This window comes from Hemicordylus capensis, chromosome 3, assembly GCF_027244095.1.
Source record: "Hemicordylus capensis ecotype Gifberg chromosome 3, rHemCap1.1.pri, whole genome shotgun sequence".
Taxonomy (NCBI): Eukaryota; Metazoa; Chordata; class Lepidosauria; order Squamata; family Cordylidae; genus Hemicordylus; species Hemicordylus capensis.
Genome location: NC_069659.1, coordinates 164438351 through 164452293, shown reverse-complemented (window position 1 = coordinate 164452293; position 13943 = coordinate 164438351). Strand labels below are relative to the sequence as shown.

At 45.0% G+C, this 13943-nt stretch overlaps 1 protein-coding gene and 1 long non-coding RNA gene across 7 annotated transcripts in view; one reads left to right on the top strand and one right to left on the bottom strand.

Moving 5' to 3' along the window:
• Positions 1–13943, bottom strand: part of GPC6 (glypican 6) — a 1119686-nt gene that overhangs the window by 204771 nt on the left and 900972 nt on the right. The gene's annotated exons all lie outside the window — the stretch shown is intronic.
• LOC128349317 (uncharacterized) overlaps positions 1–13943 on the top strand; it is a 51420-nt gene that overhangs the window by 27620 nt on the left and 9857 nt on the right. The gene's annotated exons all lie outside the window — the stretch shown is intronic.

The following is a 13943-nucleotide window of genomic DNA, read 5'->3' as shown; positions in this document are numbered from 1 at the left end:
TTGTACGTAGCATTTTAGTGTTTATTGGATTTATTAACTGAATTTGATTTTTCTGTTTCATTCTGTAATGTAAGGGAAACATGCTCCTCCTGATCCCTCTCATCTGTAAGCCAACTTTGTAAACAAGGTAGGTATTATTGTAAACAATTATATATATCTATATCTATATCTATATATATAATTCCTAGTGAAAATAATTTAATATACAAATAGCCCCAATTCATGATAATATGTGGTGACAGTCTGATAGTCATATGTGAATTATAAATCTCACACTGTCAAAATGGAGCCGGCTTTCTTATCAGGTCAGTAAACAGCAATGCTTTGGGGAAGTCTAATCCTATTAATATATAATTTAGAAGTCTAGGAACCATTGTTAAGGCACCAGTTCTTAAACTGGATACATATTGCCATGTCTAAATTGTGCTCGTTGCCATGTCAGAGACACACACCATGGCTAGGGAATTGCCACACTCTAGCTCTCCAGATCTGGGCAGTGTAAATTGCACATTAGGTAATAATTCTATTTGCTAATTATGCACATCAAGTGGCAGATTGGAGAAGGCTTAAACATCATCTCCACTGCTTTTCCACTTTAAGAAAACTGTTGCAAGTAACATATACGTATTTATTTATTATAACATTTCTACTCTGCCTCTTGCCATAAGGGAGATTATAATAATAATGTGTAGTTGAACCCTCAAAGGCTAAATAAAACTAAAGTCAGAAGTCTGTATCTTTTAACTCACTTAACTCATGGGTTGTAATATCCTTCATAATCAGTTCTTCCGCTCCTCTTATGTACAGCAGTTCCTTACTATATTCCTGAAAATAACATTTGGGGCTCTCTGTATTTTGTTAGTCTTATCACTTTTAGTGTTGTTTTTATCTCCCACACTGACATACTTTCAACATTTCACAGAGGAAAAGAGGGACATGCATATTAGGGTTGTGCATTTTGGGTTTTTTTCTGTTTTGTTTTTGGCCCAAATCCGAAACACCCCCATTTTGTTCTTTGTTCGAAACCAGCCAATCCAAAACACCCCAATTTTGTTCTGTGTTCGAAATTGCAAAATCCAAATCCGAAACATTTTGGATTTTAAAAAATGGCCCCAGGGAAAAACTAGTGGGTGGGGGTGGTAGTGCCCAATGGGTGGAAACCACCACCCAAATTTCAGAAGAATTGGGCAAAGGGCTGGTTTTTGGTGAATTTTTGAAGTATAGGATTTTCCCCATAAGGAAGAATGGAGGTTTTGGCAAACGTATAGCTTCATGTTGGGGGGAAAGGGGTGACAAAGTAGGGTGGGTGGTAGTGCCCAGTGGGGTCAAGGAAGCTGCCAGAATTATTTCAAAGGAATTGGGCAGAAGGCTGATTTTTAAAGATGTAATGGAGTTTGCGTGTCTGTAAAGTTCTTCCCCATAGGGAATGATGGACCTCCATAATTCCTGCCCCATAACTGCACTTGTGGGGCACTAGGGTGCCCAGAGAGAATGATGGTGTAGTGCACATAGGGTGCCAACCACCCATGTGGGTTGCTAACCCATGGGGTACTGGGTTCTGTTGTTTCTGAGATGTTTTGAGTGTAGATTCAGATTCTCTGGTAGCATATGAGAGTGGATTCATGGTTTGTCATTGAAAATCTCAGATGCTACCAGAGAATCTACACTCAGAACACCTCAGAAACAACAGAACCCAGCACCACATGGGTTAGCAACCCATGGGGGTGGTTGGCACCCTATGTGCACTACACCATCACTCACTCCCGGCCACCCCAGTGCCCCCCAGGTGGAGTTATGGGTCTGCTGAAACCTCCATTATTCCCTAGGGAGGGGGGGAACCTTAAAGAAGCGTAAACTTCCAACAATTCCTAAGAAATCAGCCCTTTCCCCTATTCCTTTGGAATCTGGGTTGTGGCAGGCACCCCTTGGGGCACTGCCACCCAACCCACTGTTTTGCCCCTCAGGCCCCCTTTCTGCCCTGAATCTGCCCCAAAGACATTTCAACTTAAGAAATTCTTTAAAAATCAGCCCTTTTCCCAATTCCTTTGGAATCTGGGTGGCAGCAGGCACACATTGGAGCACTACCACCTGAACTTCTGCCCCCAAAGCCCCCTTTCTTCCCCAAATCCACCCCAAATGACATCAACATCACACATCAACAACAGCAGAGCTTTGGAAAAAATCAGGCAGATTTCCAAAGGTCATGCACATCCACATCCCCCCAGCCCAAAATGCAATTGATCTACACACAACAGTGTGAAACAACAACAATGAAATGCACACTGCCCCACTGGCCAGTGAGGGTAAATGCACACTGCCCCACTAGCCAATGAGGGTAAAATTTACCCTTAAATTTGCTTAAAAGGAATAAGGAGGCAATTGCCAGCAGATCAGCCCATGCTTTCGCTGGCCAGTGTGCAGGCTGGAAGGGCTGGAAATTCAAACAGATGTCAAAACTCAACATGGAGACTGAAGGAGAAAGACTTTCTGCGATTGCAAAATGGAGTTCCAAGACAGCCAAAAAACCAAAACATTTTGTATCCGAAACAAGGACGTTTTGTTTTGGCTACAAAATTTTCTGTTTTGAGCATTGGGTGTTTTGTTTTGGCTACAAAACAGCCGAAATGTCCTGTTTTGTGCACAAAACGAAACGCACATCCCTAATGCATATAACACCCCTGTTCTCATACCACAGCTCACTTTGTGAGCAACAGCTGCTATCATGGTTGAAGATCTTCCTGGCTGTCCATTTACCCTGTAATAGTTTGTCCTTTACGGAAAAATCCAAGAGTACAATTATTCTTTTGGTTAGAGAAATACTAGAAAAAATATTATTCTCTAAACGATGTTATCAATGTGCATCGTGGGAGGGTGTGAATGGCATGGAACCCTAGTGTTGGTGAGTATACATTAACACGACTGTGTACTCAGGAGAGCACCTAGGACATCTTGAAGCCCGGACCTGAAGGGCTTTGGAAGCCCCCCCACACCTGCTTGAGGGCTGGTTGTGGGGGGGGCGGTGTTTGGGGGCACATCAAATCTTTTTCAAAAACTTTTTAAAAATCACCACTACGTGGAGTTGCCAGCGGGTGTGCGGGCACTCGGGGGAGGGAGGCAGCAGCAAGAGCTCCTTCCCCAAATCTGCCTGCCTCCCAAATGACAGGTCAGACCATTTTCGGGCCATTTAAGGGCTCTGGGCACACACATGTGTGTGCACGCAGAGGCCTGAAATGGGCCAAAAATGGCCCGACCTGTCATTTGGGTGGCAGGCAGATTTGGGGAAGGAGCTCTTGCCACCGCCTCCTCTGCCTCGGGCTCCCCTCACCCTCATGAGTGCCCACACCCCGCCAGCCGCTTCCCATCTATGCTACCATCCGCACCGCATAGCGGAGGTTGGAATTTTTTTTTTAAAAAAAAGATTTAACTTGCCTGACCCTCAGCCCCACCCAGCCTGCAAGCTGGGTTGGCAATTTTTTTTTGCCTACAGGTGGCAAAAAAGATTCATCCGCCCCAAGCCCTCCTGCTGCACCACCCACTTGCCCATGCTACCGGAGGAGAGCCGAGTGATGGGGAGATGCAGAAGCCCACCACTGGCCTCTCTTCCACTTGAGAGGAGAGCAGGAAGCTGTTAACCCACCAATAATCTCTGAGTAGAAGAAGAAGTGGAGGAGAGGCAAATGGTGAGCTAGAGCATCTCAGGTGGCAGCAGCTGTGTAACGCCATATGTGATGCCAGAGGGATCACGTTCGTCACCCTGTCACAGATGGCAGAAAGAGCTTCGGCCACTTCTACTTTGGGGTTGTGGGGGGAAAGTGAGCTTGAAATCAGGATCATGGCAGCACTGCCTGGGCTTAGGAAGGAGAGAGAAGGTCTGGATCTTGGGTTCACAGACTTGATGAGGCAGGTGATGGAAGGATGTGAGTAGGAGGAGGAGGGAGCAAGCAAGCTGGGGGTAAGCAAGGCGGGGAATCCCCACTCCCAGCAAGGCTCAGAGCTTTGGTGGCTTATGCTGGGATTATGATAATGTGTCTAAATATACTGTGGCAGGGGGCTTGGCAAGGGCCACAGGCACATTGTACCACCCCCAAATGGCATCTAAATCTGCTCTTTTAGGCAATTGCCTCATTTCGCTTCATGGGGGGGGGGGGCTGCCACTGGAAGAAAGCATAAGCAAACCATAGCCTGAGTTAAGTGGTCAAATGAAAAGATGCTTTCTCTGACCCTTCCTCAAAATTTGAGGTGGTTGCCAGGAGCAGACACAAAGCAGTGGTGCTCCTTCCATGAGGCAGGATGAGATGGTCACCTCAAGCACAGGCAGGGGCCACCACTTTTCCTCACCCCATTGGGACAAGCTATTCATTTCCCACACCTCGCCTTGCTGGGATGAACTTCTGTTCTCCCACTCCCAACATAAACAAGGAACACTTTCTGCCACTGTCTGGCTTGGTGGTATAGTCAGAGTACTTGCGAGTCATTGATGCTGCCTCGGTAGCATGTCCTGAAAATGCAGAGCACTCGACCATAGATGGGGGATGCAACATATAATCCTTTGCCTCAGACAGCCAGATGTCTTGGGCTGCCCCTGACACAAAGCAATGGATAGATTGCTCTTTCTATCTATCATTCTATTTCTATACCGCTTTTCATTAAAATAATCCCAGTGTGGTTTACACAATGTAATTAAAACAATGCACAATTAAGATAAAAATTAAAAGTACAAGTATTAAATATAAAAATAATATCTTTCTATTATAGATAGATAGATAGATAGATAGATAGATAGGTTGGGAAAGGAAACGGTTGCACAAAGCTTCTGTGTATTTTGACAAGGAAGTGATGGTTTTAATGTGTTCATGTATGCCATTTACTACTCACATGAGGTGAATGGAACAGTGGAGAGATAAAATTGTGTGTGTGTGTGTGTGTGTGTGTGTGTGTGTGTGTAGATTCTGATTGTATCTTATATCCACAGTATTGAGGCTGCCTGAAGACACCATTGTGGTTCAATCTGATTAATACATTTGCAAGTCTTGGAAATTAGAGAGTGACAAACACAAAGGCAGGGGTGCTTATGTTTCTCTCTTTTAAGAAGATGCATGTATGTAGTTGCAACAACTCTTCTAGCTGTTTGTTCATGATATCAAAGTTGTCTGCAGATTCATCAAAAGTATATTTTTCTGTTGGACACTTTATTGTTAGCTGACTATTTCTGATGTAGATTCAGGATAAATTGTGTTATCTCCCAGTTGTCAGGTTTATGTCCTCTATTGTGTAGCCAGCACCACTGAATCACTATTAGTTGATGTGATATGAAGAAAAGACTTGATCTCCATATATCAGTTTGGGGCTGTTCTTTGTTCCTGCTTGATCTGAAACAGTCTGTATTTAATGGCACACACACTGCAATTCATTTTATTTTTGCCAGGAGTACATAATAGGAGAGATTCAGAGTTGTGAAAACGGTTTTTACCGTCCCCCCCCCCCGCCTTTGATTCATGTTGTTACACGCAAGTCATGCAGAAAATGTATTACTGTTCCACTCATTCTCATCACTGCCCTTTGTTTGCGTTTTCTACAAGTCTACTGTAATACATAAATGCTACAATGTTTGGGATATACTAGGAAAAGCATAGCACCTCATTGAGAGGAAACATTAGTATCTCTTTTATATATGCTGGATAGGCATTAACTGAAAGTACAATATTTAGATTTCATACCCATATTTTAGAAATCTAACTAGGAAGAGCTGAAATAAGAGAGAAAGGCTATAAACCACACATAATGTGTAGATCTGGAGTAAGATTTCCCCGTGTCTATGGGCTGGTTCAGAAGAGCACTGGTCACAACATCTGAGCAGGATGGGGTCACACCGAAAGTGTGTTTACCCTTTCATCTCCAGAAGATGTCCCAACACGCTCCCAGGACATCCTTTAACCCCAAGGAGGGTGTTCATCTGAATTGTCCCTCTACACAATGCCTGTTTAAACATGTGCTTCCAATTCAGATGAACACCCTGTCACACACACAGTTAAGGGGTGTCACACACAGCGCATCAGGATGTCCTCCAGTGACACTAGTGGGTGTGCTCTCAGCATGATCCCACGTGATTACATGCTGTGACCAGTGTTCGGGTGAACCAACCCTGTTACTTTTGCTAAAAACAGTTGGCTGAGTGTCAGTTTGGATTAGGGCTGTGGCACCAGGGAAGAGGGCTAACCACAATAAACAAACAAACAAACAAACAAAATGCACATAAACCTAGCATGTCATGGAGGAGACAAAGCTAGACTGCTTCTCCCTAACATGCTAGTTGTCTTTATGAAGGGAGGAGTATTCAGTCATGCGAGCCTGGAATTGCAGTCTGAAGCAGTGACTCATGAGCACACACACATTTACCACATCTGTCAAGATAAAATCTTTGATGAAGTTTTAATTTAAAAAAATTAACAGGATGAGTAGACACTGTTAAAACATGCACTGCAAAGATTATCCAGGTGGAAATTTATGTCCGGAACTACAAAGTCATACACTCTGGTTACACAGAATAGGACATAGTACTTGTGGTGCTATGAAACTCTGCCTTCGGGACTTTTCAAGTCGCCTAGTCCCTTGCAGATGGTAGCTGATAGAAACCAGAATGGTGGCATCTTCCTTTTAGAGAACGTGACTGCCTATGCCTAAGTCTCTCTTACTGCATTCGTAAAGCAGGTTGACAGTTCCATTAAACAGAAGATGCAACATCCCCCTCTATACATTTTTAATGCTAATGCATACAGATTTTCCTTCAGGAAATGTTTCTTTTTTATTATCAGGGCCCAGATTAAAATTTTAACAACTCTCTTTTAAAGTTTAGAACAGAGGTGTTCTTAACACATTTACAGCCTAGGTTAAGAGGAGAAATTTGTCATTCACTGATATCACTTCTAGAAGTCATATTGGGCTATGTTGACTTTACTCCCTGAGACTGAAACACAGTGCTTAGTCTACAAGCTACTGTCATTTCACAAGTGAGAAGGACACTCTTCTGTACTTGTAACACCTCTGTTCTCACATTCAGAATCACTACCTGAGCACCCACTCTGCTGAATTACTCATTGAGGAAAGTTCTCCTCCACACTTATATTCCCTTAATTCTGCAGTAGCCTCTCCTGAGCTGTCTTTTAAAACAGATGTGTGAGTCAACATTCAAGTGAAATTCAAACACATTTTAGCAACATTTACTACCTGAAGAGGCAGTTATGGAGCAGCAGAGTGGGATGGGATGTGGCCTTATCACATTATTTAAAACATGATCAGCGCAAGACAGCATTGATCCCTTTGGTTAATGACATACTTGAAAAACACAAGTATCCTAGAATATAGCCAAAACCACACAACCAGCAGCTGTTATGTGTCAGAGAAGTCAGGCTGTTGCTTCTCCATAACAAAATGGCATCAGGGGAGAGGGGACAATTTGTTGTGGAGAAGCAACAGCTGGAAGAAAAGCTCTTTCACCCCTTCCGACTTTTTCAACTGCAGGCAGGGTTCCAGAGCCACGTTTAGGGACAATTTGTGCCAGTGGCACTATTCAAAGTGGATCTTCAGACAGAAGTAGGGGTGTGCATGAATGGTTTGTCCCAAACTGGTTCACCTCAAACTGGGTCCAGTTCGGAGGTTCAATCGTGGACCAAACTGGGCCCGATTCAGGACAGTAAGGGGCAGCCAGGTGGGGGCAGCAAGAGAAGTAAGGAGCTCATTAACGGTGCCACCGCTCTCTGCCACTCACCGAGTGTGGCCCCAAGCACACTCCCCCTCATTTACCAAGCCGCCCAGCTCGGCAGAGGCTTGGTTCATTTTTGTGGCCTCCGCGCACGCACAGGGGCCCACCCCCGCCACCACCTCCACCAATCTCTTCACTGCAGGAAGTACTCTTTCTCTCGCCCTGCCCCCACCTTGGAGAATGCCCCTTTATTTGTGAAGGGGAGTCCTCTCCGGATTCTCCTTTGCAAGTATATCCTGTGGACCAGTTCAAGTATAACAGACAAGTAATGGCACAGCGGGGAAATGCTTGACTAACAAGCAGAAGGTTGCCGGTTCGAATCCCCGCTGGTACTATATTGGACAGCAGTGATATAGGAAGATGCTGAGAGGCATCATCTTACGCTGCATGGGAGGAGGCAATGGTAAACCTGTCCTGTATCCTACCAAAAGAAAAACACAGGGCTCTGAGGGTGACAGGAGTCTTGATGGCACACTTTACCTTATATCCTGCAGACCTGTTTGATGGCCAAACTGGACTGGACCCAGTTCGGCCAGAACCAGATCAGCCAACTCCCTAGACAGAAATCTGTTGTTTAAGGTCAAAGTTCTCAATTAATATGAAAGAAGCCCATTTTATAATAGCCAGTTGCCTATTATATATAGCCACAATAGCAAGTTGCCTATTGTCTGCAAGCCCTTTGCAGAGGTGCTTGCTTGTCCTTGCATCTTAGAGGTTCTAATTGCTTCCTTTGTCTTCATTACCTCTTTACCTCATGGAGGCTGACTCACTCCACATAATTAACATAACATATGCATTGTCCTTCTAAAAGAGTTCCAGTGAATATCAGGGAGGAAAGAGAGAAACAAGTTGAAGAAAAGTAATGAGATTTAGACTCCCCATATATGGAAAGAAGTACTGTAGATTCTGCATCTGTGACTTTGCAATGCCAATTAACTTTTGAACCAGCCCTGTGCTGCTAGATCTCTTACATATGTATACATACAGATTAATAGCCCGATCTCCAGATCAAGGAGTGAACCTGCTCACTGTGTTGGAGGATCAAGGGCCCTCAGCCTTTCCACAAGCATTCCAGAGCACTAACCACCTAGCCCAGTAACTTGCTGTAAGTACAGGAATGAGGGAGGTTTGTTATTTCTTCCAAAAACACAATGCCCCCAACTGCCAGATACCTTCATAGCCTCCCTAAAACGATAATGTAGAACATCTCCTCTCTTCCCTGGGAGCCAACTGAAGAAGCTCACTTGCAGATACGCTGTTGCAGGTAGGGTTGTGAGGGGTTTTTTTTCCTGTTTTATTTTTGGCTGGAACCTAGAACACCCCCATTTTGTTCTTTGTTCTAATTCAACCAATCCGGAACACCCCCATTTTGTTCTTTGTTCAAAATTGCAAAATCTGAATCCGAAATGTTTTGTATTTTTAAAAATGGCCCTGAGTAAAACGAGTGGGTGGTTGTGGTAGTGCCCAATGGGTGGAAGCTACCACCCACATTTCAGAGGAATTGGGCAAAGGGCTGATTTTTGGTGAATTTTTGAAGTTTAGGATTTTTCCATTAGGGAATAATGGAGGTTTCAGCAAAAGTATAATTTCACGTCGGAGTGGTGTAAGGGGTGGCCCAGAGCAGAGTAGGATCGGTGGTAGTGCCCAGTGGGGGCAAGAAAGCTTCCACAAATTTTTCAAAGGAATTGGACAAAGGGCTGATTTTTGGTGATTCTTTTAAGTTCATGTGTCTTTAAGGTTTTTCCCCATAGGGAATAATGGAGGTTTCAGTAGCCCCATAACTCCAGCTGGAGGGGTACTGGGATGGCCCAGAGCGAGTGGTGGTGTAGTGCACATAAGGTGCCAACCACCCCAGACCCATAAGCCCTGGGGTATAGGGTTTGGTTGTTTCTGAGGTGTTCTGAATGTAGATTCTCTGGTAGCACATGAGAGAGGATTCATGGTTTGTCATTGAAAATCTCATATGCTACCAGAGAATCTACACTCAGAACAACTCAGAAAAAAACAAAACTCAGTACCCCATGGGTTGGCAACGCATGGGGGTGGTTGGCACTCTCTGTGCAGTACACCACCACTCACTCTGGGCCACCTGAACACCCCCCTCCCCCAGTGCAGTTATGGGGCTGCTGAAACCTCCATTGTTCTCTATGGGATAAAACCTTAAAGATGCATAAACTTCAGAAATTAATTTAAAATCAGGCCTTTGGCTAACTCTTTTGCAATCTGGGTGGTGGGCAGGCACCCTTTGGGGCGCTAATGCCCAACCCACTGTTCTGGCACTCTTTCTGCCACAAATCTGCCACAAAGACACACAAACTTCAACAACCCCTGACTCCCCAGACCCCACGCCCCACTGCTGTGACCCCCAGACCCCATGCCCCATTGCTGCAACCCCCCGACCCCATGTCCCACTGCTGCAACCCCCAGACCCCACTGCTGTGACCCCCAGACCCCATGCCCCACTGCTGCGACCCCCAGACCCCATGCCCCACTGCTGTGACCCCCAGACCCCACGAAGCACTGCTGCAGCAAACTATGGCTAACAACAGCATCAAGTGTTCCCTACTCTCCTTCCTCCACCAAGCAAGCAGTTCTCATCCACAGACATTTTTTTAACACCTCATCAATAATAGCAGAGCTTTACAAAGAACCAGTTTCCAAAGCAAGACCACACAAATGCAGCAGAACAACAAACTATCCTAGGCAGGCAGGCATTTGAATTGCATTATATACATATATTGCAACTAAATAGGGAGCAGGCAGGTAGCAAGGTAAGCATGGCATCATGGAAACTTGAGTTTAGACATGCAATGCAAAATTAGTTCTTTCTCTCTCTCTCTTGAATGAGGCAGCCAGAAAGGCATAAGCAAGAGAGTAACTTGTTGATGAATTGAAACAAACTCCCCCCACCCTTCAAAGCAATCAGCCCAGACAGAGTGGAAACAGGGCATTGGTTGTTACGGCTGGCAATGGGTAACCAGAATTTCTTAGCACATAATTGCATCACAATAGAAGGCATTCCAAGGAAATGAGCTTCCTCAGCTATGCTGTGCCTGCTTTTTGCATATCTTATCTTCTGCTAATCTCTTCTTGACAGACACTCACTGCCTCCCTAGTTGCTGCAGTCAGGAGACCAAAGGTCCAAAGAACAAAACAAAACTTCAGCTCCGAAATAGAGTCATTTTGATTTGTATACACAAAAAATTGTTTTTAATTTTTTCATTTCGATTTGTATACAAAACATCCAAAAGTGCCATTTTCGGACACAAAGCATTTTGTTGCCGAATCAAAATGCACAAGCCTAGTTGCAGGCGTAAGATCGTTACCTCACACTCTGAAGCCCAGACCTTTGCCCAAACTGCCTTTTGTTTTGCCCTACATTTGCCCTACATTTGGAGTCTGATGCCTACTTAGTAGCCTGAAAAAAATAATCTTAAAAGTGAATTTATTTTTGCAAATATTTTGTGTGAAATAATATTGTACACACTAAACAACTGTGAACCATATTGTGAAAACTGGCTTCACAAACTGTCTCTACTATATTTATGAATGAAGGGCAGTAGGAACAGTTTTCCAAATGCAGAGAGTCAAGGTGCGTGTGTGTGTATGTGCGAGAGAGAGAGAGAGAGAGAGAGAGAGCGTGCATAAGTACATTGTTTTCTGCATACATACACAAAATTGTCAATTAATACAAAGATTATCTAAAGTGAATCAGTTGTAGTCTGATACAAACAGAGAGAACAGAGTGCAGAAAGTAGTTTGAATCAGAGAAGCCCAAGGACAAATTACAGGAATATGATACCCTAGAGCCATTGAGATTTAGGGGCTTCTAACGTCACAGTATAATATCTGAAGTTTGATGGGCTGCTATTAAATATTATGGGAGACTAGGGCTCTCATCAATACATCTGTTAACCTGGCCCTTGAGGTATATGAGGGTGCAATGTAGATAATGCCTTGAGAGCATTTAACCTCACTGTGAGCAATTACATAGCTTTGAAGTAGGTGTTTGGGCATTCTGAAGATGCCCAATATCACACAATAAAGTTAAAATAGAGACTCTGGAGAGACATTTTCTTCTTGATATCGAAGGGAATTTCAACAGTGTTAGCAAAAACGATGAGAGCGATTACTCCTTCTATGGGCTGCGGTTGGCTTTTTATTCCATTTCCCTGCAAAGATGGAGCAATTAACTCTTGGGTAACACAGGAAAAAAAAGTAAGCACTGCAGAAGAGCAACAACAGCTATGTGAATGGCCCCTAAGAAATAGGGGCTCTTCACATGTGCAGGCAAAACGGGGCAAAGGCAGCCCAGCCCAGTGTGAACAGCCAGGAGCCATGCAGCTCCTAGCAGCAAACCATACGTGCCCCCACACCCCTGACCAGTGCTGGGAGGATCCCTTTAATGCACCACATTCTCACACAGTGCATTATAGGAATTCCAGGGGCTGGGAAGATGCATCCTAGCCCTCAACCCTCCATACAGCCAGCAGTAGCCAGCGATGGTCTGGGTGGGCGATTCGCCTGCCCAAGAAGGAGATCTCAATTGCCTGCCTGGGAGGTAAGCATTTTAAGGCTTCCTCCCCTGAAGATCGGAGCTTATCTGCTTAACTAGGACTGTAGACATGTATGCAAGAGATGAAATGAAATTTCACCACAGTCCCACATTTGACAACTTCACATTTTACATTGTAACATTAAAATTGAATGAGGATTCATCTCCAGAAGTGATAATTGCTGTGCCTGGAGATTATAACCAGTGTGAATTTTGCTGGTCAAATGCATAACCAGTGCAATTGTGTATTAAATACAGACTAGCCGACCCGAACAGAGCATCTGTGCACTCTTTGGGGCCGGCTGATCTGCCCCAATCCTGTCCCACTCTCTCTTGCCCCCTCCCTCCCCCTGCCCCACTCTCGACACAGGCAGGCTGCCCCACTTGCTGCTGCCTCTTGCTCTTGTCGGCCAGATCGGGCGGCGGTTGCTGCTGCCTCCTCATCCGGCAGCCGAGCAGCCAACTGAGGCTGCGGCCGCCACCTCCTTACCCCCACCTCTTTGCTCGGGGCGGCCTGGCCAGGCCAGGCCGCCCCACCACCGCCTCCTTACCCCTGCTGCCACCTCCTTGCTCGGGACGGCCTGGCCAGGCCAGGTCACCCTGCCGCCGTCTCCCAGAGGCCAGGCGAGGCCGCCTCCTTCTCCTTTACTTGGACGGCCTGGCCTGGCCAGGCCATCCCGCCGCCGCCTTCGCCTCCCAGCGGCTGGCTAGCCGCATCCTCCTCCTCATCCAGGGCGGCCTGGCCAGGCCAGACCGTTCCACTGCCACCACCTCTGGCCATTTTCTGTTGGCCCGCCACCGCCATTTTTTGTTTCACTCTCGCCCAAGCCAGGCCAGAACTCTCGCAATGCGAGAGTTCCACTGCCAAATTCTTAAGGACACACATGCCGGCTAAGAGAAATAAGTATATAGATTCTTAGTGGCCAATAATGCACCCAAATCTATCTATCTAATCTATTTATCTGGAAGTCTGATCCTGAATATTTCAACATTCAAGTTGGAATTTGCTGTATTGGTTTCTAAATTCAATATATTAATGATCATACACTTCTTATATGATAAACTATTTTTGTGATAGAATGTGGAATAGAGAGTTTTTTCAATTACCATTTTGCAATGTGGGTTATTTTCAGCCTGATCATCATTTGATTAGGGGCTATGCTAGCATACTATGAGATAATTCCCACGATGATCTCCTGTTGCAATAGCAAGAGCTTTGGAATGTCCAGTCTTTTTTTAGAATGGCTTGCTCCCTTTTCTAAGCAAGGCCTGCCTTGGTTTGCATTTGGATGGGTGACTGCATCTGAGTGCTGTTAAATATTCCCGCTAAGGAATAGCTCAGTGGAAGAGCTCCTGTGTGCTTCACGCTTGTACTGAATTGGAAGGCTCATACTTGCAGAATTTAGATCATGAAAAGCCCAACAGATTTTGATTAAATTATTCCTCGGGATGAACAACCTGGTGTTCTTTTTCTTCAAGAAGAACTCTCATGGGATCCTTTCGCTGAGGGTGAGATGAAATTACTATCGTTATGGTTTCATATTGTGTGCTGTGGCATAACATGGTGTCATGAGAAGGGCTGAAATGTGCTTAAAAAATTAAGCCACTATGGTGGATGCATCCACACTC